Consider the following 16,068-nt stretch of genomic DNA (forward strand, 5'->3'; position numbering starts at 1 on the left):
GCGAGGTGGCGAGGGTGCGGAGGCTTAGACGGATTAAACTAGGCAGAACCGAAACAGGGGTAGAGAGCTTAATCAGTAGCCCTTGAGCTCAGAGGAAGGAAGACAAACATCCCCCCATCAACACACCTGCCAGTTTGACGACAGCAGGCTATTTGAGTGTGCAGCTCTTTACTCGTATGTGTTCAAGTACATATGGTGTAGTTACTGAATAGTTTTCAAATAACATACATCCATTTGTCTTGTGCTTTCCATTTTCCCAAAAAGGTGATAGGCTATATGCGAGATGATAAATGTATACCTTGAATGGAATGCAGGGACAATAAATACATTTACAATAGTCTATCTAGGCTATATGTGATTGCTATCTATAGTAGGAACTTCATCCATCCATCCTATTGTTAATATAAAAGGCTTTTTGCTTTTGACAAAAAAAATGAACTACTGATCTGTTGGGCATCAAGGTTTGTTAATCACTTGTGTATGAAAGTTTTGTGAAAATAGAGTGTCGGCAAGGTAGAATGCTTCTGAAGAGAGGAGAGACTCAGTCTTTCAGGATGTCTGACCTTTCCACCAGGTGCTAATACAGTTCTCTCTCCCTAACATTCGTTCCTCTCCAGCGTTTGAAGTGGATGGTCTGAATCTCTCAGATCCCTCAGCAGAGCCATATCACACTTAGCAAGGAGAAGAAAACTGAGAGAATCCAATAGAACAAGAGTTGCAATATTAGTCTGGACTCGTTTGTTTCATGTAATGAATTCATAGCCATGCACCACAAAGTCTGTTCATCTTTGGTCCTGATGATTTCATGTTTCACACAATTCAGATCTGGCATTAAATACACGGGTTTATTCCATATCATGTTTATGAATAATGTCCTAAAGCTACACTGTGTGATTTTTACCCCCATCTAGAGGTGAAAAGGTATATGACCATCCAGTGAATGTCATGCTGCGTCCCAATTCGCTTACTTATACCACGCCCTAAAAGTATGTACTCTTTTTGTGAGGAAAAAGTACATAATTTTGAGTGTGTAGCAAAAGAGTAGGCAAGCTTTGGGACATACTATCACGTCATCTTTAACGGACAGCTCTGTCGCGTGCTCCGTGCATCCTGTCACAGTAAAATCCTCCATTCTATCTAATTTTATTTGCTACCGTTTCGGAGAGCACGTTCGTCTGCCAGTTGTGGGTCTTTCATGCTCTCCTCGTGTTTGCAATTTGAATATAATGATGCATTTAAAACGTAATGGCTAAACGTGTCTTTACAAAAGTTCACAATGCAATTTACACAATTCACAATTTAGATACTGATAATTTATCATTCAAAGCTCTTTATCTAAACCTCTCTACACAACCGCGGGGACTCGCGCGTCCTCCGTATCGACTACGTGCTGTAGTTTTTTAACACTTTTTTACTCGTGTTTGTAGTTCTAACCGAATCCTCGTCCAACGCGCAATGAATTGTGTGCAATATCAGCCGTTAGAGTGTGCATCGATCTACACTTCGCATTCTGACCGGAAAAAGTACACCATCCGGGTATCTTTGAAACACTCATTTCAACATACTACGATTTGGGACGTACTAATTCTATTTTCGAATACTATTTAGGATGGATAGTATGCGAATTGGGACGCAGGGTTAGTTTCTGTTCCTCTCAATTCTGATTTCGTTTAAAACTCCTACGGTGGCCAAAGTAGTCCAAGATTAACATGGCTTCCAGTTTGACCTCGTCCATGAGTGTTAACTCAAATGTAAAGGCGAAGCTTGAATTAACAGGTATGTCCCTGGAGGGGCAACATGGTGACCGACATTATAGAACCCCTTACCCATATGTATTTTCAATGGCATATTATACACTCACAATAATACTGTAGTACTCGAATGAAGTAAATATACATTAATTAGCACATCCATTTTTGAAAGAACTAAGTGTTTTTAGCTAAACTAAAAGAGTAACACAGTGTAGCTTTAACACCACAGGCCCGGTTTTATATTTGCAGAGGTTATTGAATTATTTATTGATAATTAGTATTAGATGTAGCACGGCCACCCGAGACTATAGGCTATAGAACAACTGTTTACATGGTAGCTTTTGACTATTGGAGAGACTATGACAATTAAAATACACATTTATTGTTTCTATTGTTTGTGGAACATTCTTGAAATTGAATGACCCTCCAGTATATAACTAGGCTACCATATATTGTTCAAGTTCACCCACAGGATTATTGTGGTCTGCTCCTCACATAAAACTGTCATAAGGCTTCGGACATTTGGGACTGTATCAGGTTTACTCATGGACTGCTTTTATTGTGTTTTAACGGCACATGTTGGTACTTTCATTGTATAGTAAAGAGCAGAGTCATTCTGTCTAATATCACATTTTGTGTTTTGCGGAATAAAGAAAGTCATGTGGACTTGGAACATTACGGTGATTAAATCAAGATAGAATTTTCATTCTGAGGGCAAACTGTTCCTATAAGAGTGTTGAATTCATTCCAGAGCATGGACACAATAGTAAACAACCTTGATACGTATTTATGAGAGATGCATCATTAAAAAAATGGACTGTTTTCTTTGTAGCACTAATTAAAACAGCCTTGCTTTACAAAAACACAGAAACCACAAAAGTATTTAAATATGAATCCTATATACTCTGCCCTATATTCTCTGGAAACTCTTTAGTGTAGTGTTGACTAAAAATTGAGGACGCTACAAACTTAAAACTTAAGGATTTAATTTAACAATCTAAGCGCATGGTCTAAAGTGCAGGGCGCAAGTGCTCTTAAGGCCGAATCCACTTTTGCTAGTTTAACGATGGGAAAAATGGTCTGCGCATCCGGAGCATTCTCTAAAATGGTGTTCCCTATTCTCTTAATGAGTAATGTGTGTGTTTCGGATAAACCAATCAAAGTCTCATCTCCCATTCCCTTTAAAAGCATGTTGTGCTCACGCCATGGTGGCTTATATGGCAAAATTGGCTAGATGGATCTGCTCGTGCGCAAGGTTGAAGTTCAAGCAGACCATCTACAAGTCACGCCGGATTCCACCATGTAATTAATATTATGTATTAATATTTTACATTTTAATCCTTTTATTTTTAATATTTGGCATTTTTAGTTTTTTTTTTTTTTTTTTTGTAGTTTTAGTAGTTTATTAGCCTAGTAGTTTGAGCCTATAGGCACATATTACTAATGTTCCCTTTAAATAACAAAAAAAAAAAAAAAATACTGAGCCATTGACTTTAGACCAGGTATTTTGTCAATGGCGCAGTCTAGAAGTCTATTTCAGTTGCCTCAAAATAGCAATGTGCCTAAACGCACCCATGGGCGCCAGATGGGCTCCAATGCATTTTCTCTTCAAACAACGTGGCACAGTATGTAAAAATGATTCTGCGTCTGGCTGAAACTAGCAAAAAACGCTTGCGTAGTGCCACATTGTGCCGGGTGCGGGTGTAATAGAGCCCAAAGTGTTATTTATTAGCGCCACCAAGTGTAACCAATGATAAGTGCAAAATAATGACTTTTTCAGGCATGTATCCCATCAAAAAAAATAGTCCCATCTCAAACTTACACCAGTGATGTTTAGTGTTTAGAGTTTTGCCTGCAGAACCGGATTGAGGCTGAACCTCATCTCTCTCTCTCTCTCTCAAGTACCTTAGGTAAGTCTGATTCATTTTAGTGAATCATTTCATTAAATGGTTCAAAACAATATGGCTTGTTCAAGACATCTGCATGTGACAAAAGGCTGCCACATCTTATAAAGCCAGGTTGTACAGTAACATCAGCTCATTGCATGTATAACAACCATTACATTTTGCTCTTAAATGTTGGTCTGTGTGTGTGTGTGTGTGTGTGTGTGTGTGTGTGTGTGTGTGTGTGTGTGTGTGTGTGTGTGTGTGTGTGTGTGTGTGTGTGTGTGTGTGTGTGTGTGAACACTTCTACTCAAAACGACAATGATATCACATAATAGAATATGGCTTTAATCAAATTTCTGAAATCACATGTTTTTCTCAAAATGGATGGAAAGACTTGGTGGGATTTAATAACAGGTAAAAAGTGAAATTTTTCAATTCAAATACATAAACTTCAGCCCGTTCTCATCCTTTAACGTCATATAGAATCCCAGCTAACAGGGAACGTTCCCAGAACATTCACTAACGTTCTTTAAAAGTTGTGTAAATGTTAGGACAAAACGTTATTAAAATAATGTTTTCGGAACGTTCATATAACATTATTAACGTTCTTGTAACGTTGAGAGAAAACGTTCTTAGAACAACGTTCTTGGAACGTCTTTATCACGTTATTTGTATTTGATGAACGTTCTCATTACGTTGATAAAAAACGTTCTTAGAACAACGTTATCGGAACGTCTTTATCAGGTTATTTGTGTTTGATAAACGTTCTCATAACGTTCCAGCAACATTATGCTAACCTTAGGATAACGTTCTAACAACATTATGCTAACGTTCCAGCAACGTTCTGCAAACATTAAGACACCGTTCCAGCAACGTTAAGCAAACTGGACATTTCCACGTTTTTAGAACATTTTAAATTAACGTTCCCACAACCAAAATGGAACGTTAGAAAAACATTCTCAGAACCTAACTTTGTTAGCTGGGATGCTATATGACAAAACGGCGCTATACTACGCACATGGCGCCCTTTGTCGTTAATATAACACGCGAACCCAAGACGTTATAAATACTTTAGCGTGAATATGACACGCACACCCCACCCCACACCTAAACTTAGCCCTCACAGCGCGTGTTATATTAACGATAACGGGTGCCATGTGCGTAGTATAGCGCCGTTTTGTCACATAGCGTTCTTTATGACGTTAAAGGATGAGAATGCGTTAGCATTTCACTCGTCTAGATTCATAACGAGGGCTTTGGCAGCTCAAAATACTCTATTGATTCACTGATTTGACGTCATCACTCACAGATGTTGGATTTGATGTCTTATTTTTTTCTTGCTAAATTAATATGTAGTGAAATACTTCTGTTTATGACTATGTTTTCCATTAATTTGCCTACCTGTAAATGATGGCGTTTTAGTTGTGCACAGTTTGAATGAATATGTTGAAGTTTGTGATATCACCCTTATGAAGTTCTGTGTTGTTTTTTTGTGGCAGATAAACAGATATTATGTATAAACTATCAGAGAATACTATTTATTATTACATAAAATATAAAAAGCGGAGTTGGGGTGGGTCCTTTAACCAGATGTGTTAGTTTACAGCTAGCTAACAAAATAAATCAATCTTACCCTGCATGAATATCTTGAAAACTGAGCATAATGTGTGCCTTGCAAATTGCAGTCTGACACAATTTTTCCTATTAGCGTTCCCATTCATGTAGCAGAGTATGTTTGGCTATAATAACAGTCGGACCAATCCAAACACTTTCAAACTGTTGCAGTCTGTCTAATGTGGATATTTATGCAATGAATAAGCCGCTGATTGTCTATTGTGTTGTTTTGTTTTAACCGTCCATTTAAGAGTACTAACAGTCTCTCTCTGAAAGTAGAAGCATTTGCTTATATATGTTATTGACTGACCAGTTCAATACACAACTATTACCCTCTGTCAGACTGATTTAACAACTGATGATGAAGAGTGAAGGAGTGAGTGTGGGTATGCTACCTCAGACGACTCGTCTGCCCTCTCACCACCATTCCTTTGCTGTCTATTCATCTGCTACTCTACCTCTCGTTCTCTCCCGGACTATGTTTGATTCATGCCAGAGATGATTCACACTCCACCATATCCAGCATGAGGGAACCCTCACTCTCCATCCATAATTAAGACCCCCCCCCCCTCTCTCTCTCTCTCTCTGTGCATCTCCATCCTCTCGCACACTGCCTGTGTCTGGTGCAGCTGCCGATGCATCGGGTAAAAGATTGCGCCGTATAGGGGATCTATGAAAGCACACAGGTAAGAGAGAAATCCCTTGCTTTCTCAGGAAAGTTCTCCATTTCAGAAGAGAAATGAATATTGATGGATTGGGTTGTGGATATGGTCTGAAGTTAGTGGAAAATACAGACAGAAAGGCATGAAAGGGAATGAGATTAGGAGTGGTTGAGTGATTGAAAGTGAAAAAAGAGATTGTGTGGGTAATTTGATGGTAAAGGATGGGTGGTGCTCGATGTTGTCTCGCATGTGATGCATCGTGCAATTAGAGCCACTCTCTGGGAAAGTTATATCACTCCTCTTTAGTTTGTGTGTGTTTCTGTGTGTGCGTGGCTGCTTGTTGCCATATGACTGTTTATTCATCCTCAAACGCCAGTGGAGGCTCTCATACTATATTCATAGGCTGTTGCGCCTTGTTCAGCTAAAGTGTGTGTGTGTGCGCTCGTTTATGGGAACAGCTCAATAATGCAGTTACTTGTGGATGTAACACATTTGCTGATGGGCTTTTTTGAGACCAACACACAAGCATGAAATAACGCATTGTTGTGGCAAATGGGTGTTGCTGTCATGTGTTGAGTTAATGTGATACAGTGTAGTGTGTATTTATATATATATATATATATATATATATATATAGACTATATACACACACACACACACACACACACACATATATATATATATATATATATATATATATATATATATATATATGAAGAGTTCAGATGCAAAAGCCTCTAAGTGCCATTTGAAATTTTCTTCTTTAAAGATGATTTTTATCAAACTTGTATATTTAAGTTCAGTAATTTCACTTAAATGGCAATGATAATTACCTATTAATTGTTATTTAAGTGAAATTACTGAACTTAAATATACAAGTTTGATAAAAATCATCTTTAAAGAAGAAAATTTCAAATGGCATTTAGAGGCTTTTGCATCTGAACTCTTCATATATATATATATATATATATATATATATATATATATATATATATAGGCTATGTTATTCATAGATTTGATTATTCAGATAGAAATGTAAAGAGGATTGTGTATTGAGTATGTTGAATTTCAGTAAAGGTTATTTCACCTGCTTGGTTGTAAAACACTCCATATGCAACACACAAACAAACAAATACATATCAGTAGCATGCCTGTACAAATGTGTGAATCTTTGCGTTGAAGGGAACACTTAGCATGGCACCCCTGAGCTGATAAGGAACCTGTTAAGATGATAAAAGATATCCCTGTTAAACGAGTTACAAACGAAAAAGTATTGTGATGCTACCCTGATATAATAAAACTGCATTGTAGCATGGCAGTAACTCATGTTGTCAAAGTAATGCATCTTTTCAGTAACAAGAATCATAGTGTGGCGAATCGGACATTGCATCGCTGTATTTTTATTGCAGATGCAGAGCAAACAGTGTTTCCACTTTAGAGACTGTTCAGACCCTTTTAGCGACTCTTTATTGACTAAATGCAGTATAAGGGCATGGATTAGGAGTGACAACAGATCTAAAGCTGCATTTAGCGCAGGATTTAACTACTGCCCATTAAAATAGTAGACAACACTGTGTGTGATCTTGTGACAGCAGTCAAACAAGCTTTGTCTGGAAGTTTGATTCATTCAATTGGTTCATTCCCACACTTCATGTGAACCGATTCACTGATCAAACAAATGATTCACTCATACATTTTAGAGCTTAGACAATATTTTTACAACAACGTATTTATTAAAATGCTGCTATTCTTTACTAGGTTTTCTACCAGCACATTGGTGCTTTTCCAGCTTAATTATGTCATGTTTTATATAATGCAATTTATTTTATATATATATATATATATATATATATATATATATATATATATATATATATATATATATATATATGAAGAGTTCAGATGCAAAAGCCTCTAAATGCCATTTGAAATTTTCTTCTTTAATGATGATTTTTATCAAACTTGTATATTTAGGTTCAGTAATTTCACTTAAATTACACTTAATAGGTAATCTTCATTGCAATTTAAGTGAAATTACTGAGCCTAAATATACAACTTTGATAAAAATGATCATTCTAGAAGAAAATTTCAAATGGCACTTAGAGGCTTTTGCATCTGAACTCTTCATATATATATATATATATATATATATATATATATATATATTCCTTATAATATCTAATTTGCCACTGTAGTTGTAATTTGGTACTGGTGTTGACTATTTTAGCTAATGGGCACCATTTTTTTTTTATAATAGTTATTTATATTTATGATCAAATTTTAATTAAATGTAGTCCCGTCATCATTAATTCAGATGTTTTTGTGCCAGGCAGATAAATGCTCTAATTGCAGCAATTTGTTTAAAGTTTACTTAAGTGTCTGCAATGTATTACATTTTTAGTAACTTTTAGTGTAATAGCTAACTTCTTTGCCAAAAGAGTAACTTGACTTTAAATCACGATCTTGGCAAGCTACAGTTTTAAAGTGCTTCCCCAACACAGCAGAGAACAACACACAAGTCAGATGGTGTGTAACATGCTGGATTCATTCCTCACATTTCTGCTCTAATGTTGAAGTCATCTGCTGCACTTTGGGAGCCGAAAAACCTTCAGAAGGATCGGAAAAGGCTGTGGTATTGTCTGAGAGAAAAACAGAGACAGAAGCATCTGTCAAGAATATGAAGTGTATCTGGAAAAGAGAAAGACGAGGAAAAAAAAATGTTTTTCTGTCTGACTATCTTGAGTGCTTTCTGGTTTCAAGGAGAAGAAGCTAGTTTTAAAAAAGCCTTAAGTTAAGAGTAGGCATAACTACGTTAATGATTAGGCGTGTAATGTGTGTTTGTGGGTGCGTGTGTGTGTGTGTGTGTGTGTGACATGCTGACCCACACTATTTTATTTGTCAGCTCTAGGCTCATGAATCACTCTTGTTGATTAAAATGCCTCCAGCATGCAGGCTGTGATTATGCAGCTGCAACAATTTCAACCCATGAAAACAGAAAGAGAAAGCTATATGCTAACTGACGGCATTTCCTCAGACTCAAAGTCTTTAGCAGCCCATATCTTGTAATCTGGTGCATGTCTGGGTAAAACTGGATATGATGAGGTAAAAAAAAAAATGTAGGGTTGAGTAGAATTAGATTTTATTTAATTTTATAGATAAGTTGCTTAACTCTGTTGACACTTCACACTCCTGTCCAGTTGGTGGCGGTAAATGCACCTTTTTAGCTGGTTTGCCAACTGCCATATAACTCTTAAAGAAGAAGAAGAAGAAGAAGAAGATCACTGTGTTTTGTTATCATTTCTCTCAGGTATGTGTTGTTTTTTTAGTATAATAAGATACTCTTATGTGTATTATGTTTTGGGTGGAAACTGACCTCAGCATTTTATATTCACTTATCACAAACAAAATATACGATTATATGAATCAAATACTATTTAAAATCTGAAAATAGAACACGATTGCAGGCATTATATTTGGTCCTCTAGAGGTTAAAAAACAAGCAAAACTGCAGCCATTTTGAAAAATAACATTGTTTTGGTTGTGTTTTGACTCTGCGTGACTATGTGGATGGATATTGTTTGTCCATATAATAACTAAAAGGAGAGAGAGGTCATTTTATTGTTCATAAAACATCCACTGCTAGGCTAGGTTTAAGAGACATAACCAGTTTAGATGAAAAGGATACCAGGTAGCTGCCTAGCTGAAGACATGTAGCTTTATCATTAAAAGACACTGTCCTTGAAAATAAATTTCAGCACAGCTCTACAACAACCATAATGAAATGGCCCTCTATGCTGAATAATAAACTCTGTTAGAGAGCTACATGACAGTTTATCTGTTTAATAAGATAACTTACTGCCTGTTGAGTAATAAAAACACCATCTTAGTGTCACTTTTTACAACATTTCAAATCCCTCAGTTCTTGCCATCTCCGAAAACCAAGCCAATGTTTGTTCTGGTTTTATTACAAGCTCTGTCGCGTTCTCTTCTGCCAGCCGACTGTCCTCAATTCACCGTCTGTTTTAAACAGGTGATCCCTGAGGTTGGAGATTGAGCGGCTCCATGTCAACCTTTCTCAGCTTGTGTCAAGTAACCTATGCCACTCCAAATCCATACACACGTCAAAGTAGCTGGAGCAACTTTCCTCAATTTGCGGATATGACCTGACACACATGGACGAGTGATGTAAGTAGGCAATTTTCTGTGAAAACAGGTCTAAAATATAAACAGTTATTATGGACTTACCATAGTGAATCTGGGCAAGACAAAAAACACGTTTTGGTAGAATGATTAATGGTGTATTGACTCATTATTCAAATACTGTACATTTTAAACATAAAAAAAAATCCATTAATGTTTTTAGGCAACACCTTCATTTGCAATAATGACCGGCATTCATAATATTGATCAATTGGTATTCATAATCTATCTAGGCACAGTTGCATTAGATTTGTTTTTCACAAAAGTTCCATGACTGTCATTTGCTCTGCAATATCAATATAACAAAGTAAAAATAAACACATGATATAGTTTAATTAAGGTCTTTGTTCAGCTGTTTAATTTCATTTCTGTAACATTTAATTATGTGTGAAGAACATTTAAAGTTTAGAAGTTGCAGCAGAAGTTGCAGAATGCATTTAAGGCTGAAACATATATATATATATATATATATATATATATATATATACATATACATAGGTAGTTTGGATTGTGCTGTGCTTAAAAATCTGTGATTTACATTTTATATTTGCATGGCAGTCTTGAGGACTCCAGCGCCAAAGATATGAGCTGCTGTCTTTTCCAATTAAACAGCATCTTGATCGTTGCAGAGAGATATCATAGAATCATTTTGTACAATTGGGCATTCATTGGATATAATAAGCGATGCTCTCAGTGATCCTGATATTATGTTCTGTTATCGGAGTTGTGATGCCTCGCAGCAAAAGGATGTGTGCAGAATGCATTATGCCTCTTCTCTTACGTACACACACCCACTCTAGGGCTGGGCAAGAGGCTGAAGATTCACAATATTAGCCATTCTTTATATGTCCGTATTAAGTGATAATCTACATTTCCTAAAGATTTTTAGACTATTTTTCCATCTGTCATTTTCACGTAAGGGTTGACTCTTCTGAGAGAGTGTTAAGACAGAGAGATATTGTGTTGGTGTTTCGAAAGCAGACAAAGCATTTCAAAGCAGTTCGATTCAATTATTTTCTGTGTATTAGTTCAAACTGACAACTTCTTTGATTATTTGATTCAGTGTTTCATCACTCAAATGTTTACAGTCATTAAAAATGCACTGTCACAAGCATTTTTTCCATTCATTTTTCCGATAGGGATTTTGACAGTGTTGTAGTACTCGAGACTCGGACTCGAGACCATATTTTAATGGTCTTGGTCTTGTCATGGACTCGTGTGCATTTGGACTCGGAATTGACTTTTTTTTTTTTTAGGACTCGGACTTATTTCCGAGTCCACTCGAGTTCAATTCAAAATATTTTTCATGATTATTAATGTATGTTAATAAAATATTTCTTTAAATTGATTGACACGCCCAGTGATTGGTGATTTTCTAGTGCGCAACTGCGCATGAAAAATTGTAATAAAATTACTTTTAACACCACCTACTATGTGGCCTTTTTACCCTAAACTGATCATATTTTTTAAACTCTAAGTAAATTCAGTAAAATAAAAAAAGGATTTCTCTAAATAAATAAAAGTAAATTAGGTAGTCAACCCTCACTGGTCTCGGTCTCGACTCGGACTCGACCGTCTCTGGTCTTGGACTCGACTTGGACTCGACTCTCTATGGACTCGGTCTTGACTCGGACTCGACTCTCTCTGGTCTCGGTCTCGACTCGGACTCGAGTGAGGTGGTCTCGACTACAGCACTGGATTTTGAAAAAGTCTTCATTAACGAATTATAAGCCATCAGAGACAAATCACAACACTACAAAATTTGATTTGAAGCAAAACAAGTTTTTGCAAATCGGACAAAATGACAAAGGAGACTGTGCACTTAAGGACTCTACATCCCATGAAGCATTGCGAGCAGCACGATTAAATTCAAAACAATGGAGAAATACAAAACTAGCTGATTATGTACTTGTTTAACTGTCATAGCTGTTGGTAAAAAAACAAAAACAAACAATGTCTCGAGATAATTATGCACAAGCACATGTCTGCGACATGTCTGTTGTGTTTGTTTCAATGTTGGCTGTGAAGAATGTCCCTCCATCACTTTCAGTATAAGAACATAAACAGATGGGAATTGTTTATGCAGGTCTGTCAGTGGCTGTAAACACAAATAGCTCAAGGCACTGAAGATCGCACTGCAGTTTTTCTTAGAACATTGATGGGAAGAACTGTTTCAGCCTGTGTTCAAACAGTGACAGAACTCATTGCTCTTGGACGGTTATTTTAAGAGTTGTGATGTAGTTAACAGATGTTTCTCAATGCAAGTGTGCAGCAAGTCTTACAGGCTTTTACTCATAACTACAGGCCAACTGATGACAGTCAAATCAAAGTGCTGCATTGCCATTTGTTTAATTATTTATTTATTTTAAATATTGTATTTATTTGTCTATCCTTCTATTTTTAAGCTTGGAAGTCGTAGTTGCTGTGTTTATTAACGTTTAACTGATTTTGGTACAACAATAATTAAAGAAAAAAAAATATGGACAATGTTGATTGATTATTGAGTGATTTTTCATTTACATTGGCTCCATAATGAAGAGCAAAAGGCGCTTTGTCTATATATTTTATCATCCTATATTGTTTCATCAGCCACAGAGAATGATGGGAAATTTTGTCACACAGACCTGCATAAACACCCCAATGTGTATTATTTGTTGGCAATTTTTGTTCTTTTCACCTAAAATGCATACGAAATACATTTTAAATTCAAAATATAATTATGAAAAATACCAATTTGCTTGTGAAAAGATTCTTGGATTGACAAGTCCCAACTTAGAAGCCCAGAACTTATGCTACAGTCCGCTGTATGTGCAAAATTTCTACTTGATATGTCTGACTGTCAGAAGTTGATGTGTCGGAAACAAAATGGTAATTTTATCATTAGCTTAACAGGTGTTAGACTGTCAATTGTCAATTGTGGAGGATAAATAATACTGTGCAACATTTCTTCTATTATTAACAGAGAGAACCATGAACCATATTTTATTTATGTTGTTCAGGAACTTAAACTCATTGATTTAGTGAATTGCAAACCCGTGAACCACACATTTATTTGTAAATCATTGTAACCCAATACAGTCTATTTGTCTGTCTGTATCTGTTCTTAAGTATTTTTTGTCTGATTTTCCAAATTTAATTATCTAATCCTTGAAAAAAAGGTAGTCCTATGCATTGTTGAGAGACAGTATCTTTAATACAAGTGTATATTGTTTTTCGGTATGTTCTTTACTTAGATTTGTTTCACTTGTTTTAAGTAAAACAAGTTGCAAATAGAAAAAAAAATCCAAGTGCATTGAATCGTGTCTTTTAACTACAGCAGTTTCTGAGGAGAGAACACTATGAAACCATGTTAAACTTTACGCTCCCTTGCCGGGCAGCATCCACATTAACCTGCGTTGCCAACAGCAAGCTGCAGACGTTGGCCCTGACCCGTGTGCCTGTGGCCTATGGGAAAGAGAGAGCCAGGCAGAGTGATTAATGGTCATGATTAGCAGGTGAAGGAATGTGCTCTTATGGCCTAGAGCATCTTACCGCATTTATCTCCTCAACTAACGTATCCTTTATGGAGGACAGCTTCCTCAAAGACTCGAAGTGACCTAGCCATGGGCAGCTGAGGAAACGTGGGCGGGTTTTTTGCAATGGTAATGCAACATGGAAGCAACTCGGCGCTGGGAAACATAGCTAGCCATTTGGTGTGAGTCAAATCCCATGGGTGCTTCATTGTTTGCATAGATAGTTGCCCTGAAATGGTTTTTGCATGACACACATTCAGTGAGAAGAAATGTGGGCCAACCTTTAGATTCACAAAAGCTCATTAACGTGCAAAACTCGAGGCAAGATTTCACACTGATGCTTTCTGAGCCAAATAAACTCGTTTAGCTTGAGCGAAAGCAGATACGTGACCTGACCCAATCATTGCAATTGACACCAGCAGTTCGCACAAATTTTTCGACATGCATTAGCACAGAGCATGAAACGGCGTGCATTTAAAAAGAAAATAAGGTCAATTTTGAGTTCATGGAACAAAAAATTTCAGCAAATTCTGTATTTCGCTGGTTCATGGTTTCATGCTGTTCAGGAAATTTGCCAAGATCGTTTTAGTGTTGTGTTTGGGCCTGAAATACACTTTTATGTTCTCATTTAGCTTCTAGGAGGAACCTCTTCTTGTTTGACACTTCATAGAGTGCAAAGTGACAGAAAACAAGAACAGTGGCATGTCAGAAATTTGATTTGTCACATTTTATTTGATGCCTTTTATCCAAATGGCAGAAGTGCACTGAATGTATAAACTGTTGCAAACAATTGTTGAACACAAATTTACCTGCAACAGTCTGGAAGCAGAACATTATATATAGAATACTTCACCCAAAATAGGAAATTGTGTCAATGACAATTTCAGACCCCTCCATGATTTCTAAGTAGGAGAACTTGCAAAATAGCAGGGTTTTCAAATACTTATTTGCCTCACTGTGCTGTCCCTTACGAAAAATAAGTATATTTCAAGTTCATTTTATGTAGTATACTTAAGTAATGTTCAAGTATATTTTTAAGTATACATTATGTAGTAAGTATACTAATGTCACTGTGTACTAGTAGTAAACTTGTAAGTGTACTATTTTAATACCGCTTGGGACTAAATTGGCCCACTTTTAGTACATAAAAGTATATGTTTAAGTGTACTATAAGTGTAACAGTAAGTGCACAACTAGTTCATATGTATCTCATGTGTACTGCAAGTGAATTTATGGGTATACTAGTAGTTTACTGTATTACTTATACAAGTATACTTTGAATACTTAATTATACTTTTAAGTATTTCTGGATCAAAAGATAGAGTACAAGAACAGGACAAATTTGTCCTGTTCTTGTACTCAATCTTTTGAAATGTAGCAAGTATATTTAATATACTTGCTTTTCTCTCAGTATAAGTCAAGTACACTTAAGTGTAATTTGAAGTATATTTCTGAAAAGTACAGGAAAGATAAACTGAAAGTATACTTTCTTATTTTTAGTTTAAAAGAAGTATACTAATGGCACACTTGAATAAACTTATTTTTCGTCAGGGGTATATGTGAGTGTAGACAGTAAACAGAGGTGTAAGTGCTGTTGTTATGTGTTTGTCATTCTTCTTCAGTCTTTCATTTTGTGATGTCATTTCTCAATGTGTCCCAGTTACTTCATCACACCCTTATCGCACTACATAGCTGTCTTTAGAAACTAGTCGAGAAGAGCAGCTTCATTTCACAGACACAGAGTCAGACACCAATCCTGAAGTCTCTCATAACAAGTTATTCTGTCAAACTCAACGGGTGGCCCGTGCTCGTGCTTTGCATGCAGTTGAATCGATTGGGAAGAAGAAGAATTAGTTTGCCTTTAGCGATAAATAAGAGAGAGTTTGTTTGACAAGCGTTTGTTTATTCGTTGTGCTCAGGAGAGAATGTAAAGCCTGCAGCTGTCAAACAGCGCTTCTGTGTACGTGAATATAATGCACCAATGTTTTTTTCATAGCACCTTTATGGATGTATAAATTAGCTTCCCCAAAGGCATCTGATTAACCCACAGAAAAGTGATACATTCAAATAAAACAGTTATTTTAAATGTATATATTCTATAAATAATATAACTTACTATGGAATTCTTTAAAATAGCTAGTAGATGTGAGAAAATGTAATTATAATACAGCTCAAAGAACATGTGCTGACCTATAGTGCAGTAAAGCTCTTTCTGCATACATTTAAAAGTTCTCTTTTATATGACTTCAGTGCACTAGAAATGTTGCAAGTAAGACTTCTGCTGGTTGGGGAATTTATGATCATGATATTGCTGAATCATTTGTTCACAGTAGGGCCATTGGTCTTGCTGACTTGTGGTAATATGTCTGTGTTAAGAACTGAATATGGTGCTCAGATGATCCCACACAGGGGGAGTAACAGCCCTGAAGACCATAAAAACATG

General features: G+C 36.3%; 1 protein-coding gene across 3 annotated transcripts in view; it reads left to right on the forward strand.

Annotated features, from left to right (window-relative positions):
- The first annotated feature begins 5,865 nt into the window (after positions 1 to 5,865).
- Positions 5,866 to 16,068, forward strand: part of LOC120474747 (cadherin-18) — a 218,080-nt gene continuing 207,877 nt past the window's right edge. For 2 of the 3 annotated variants that reach the window (XM_089122348.1, XM_039665304.2), the window contains exons 1-2: positions 9,100 to 9,220; positions 9,944 to 10,098. The gene's annotated coding sequence lies outside the window, so the exon portion shown is untranslated. Of the gene's footprint in view, positions 5,938 to 9,099; positions 9,221 to 9,943; positions 10,099 to 16,068 lie in introns of those variants that run through there. The other variant, XM_039665305.2, reaches the window with a different exon arrangement.

This window comes from Pimephales promelas, chromosome 17, assembly GCF_988280905.1.
Source record: "Pimephales promelas chromosome 17, fPimPro1.hap1.1, whole genome shotgun sequence".
Classification (NCBI taxonomy): domain Eukaryota; kingdom Metazoa; phylum Chordata; class Actinopteri; order Cypriniformes; family Leuciscidae; genus Pimephales; species Pimephales promelas.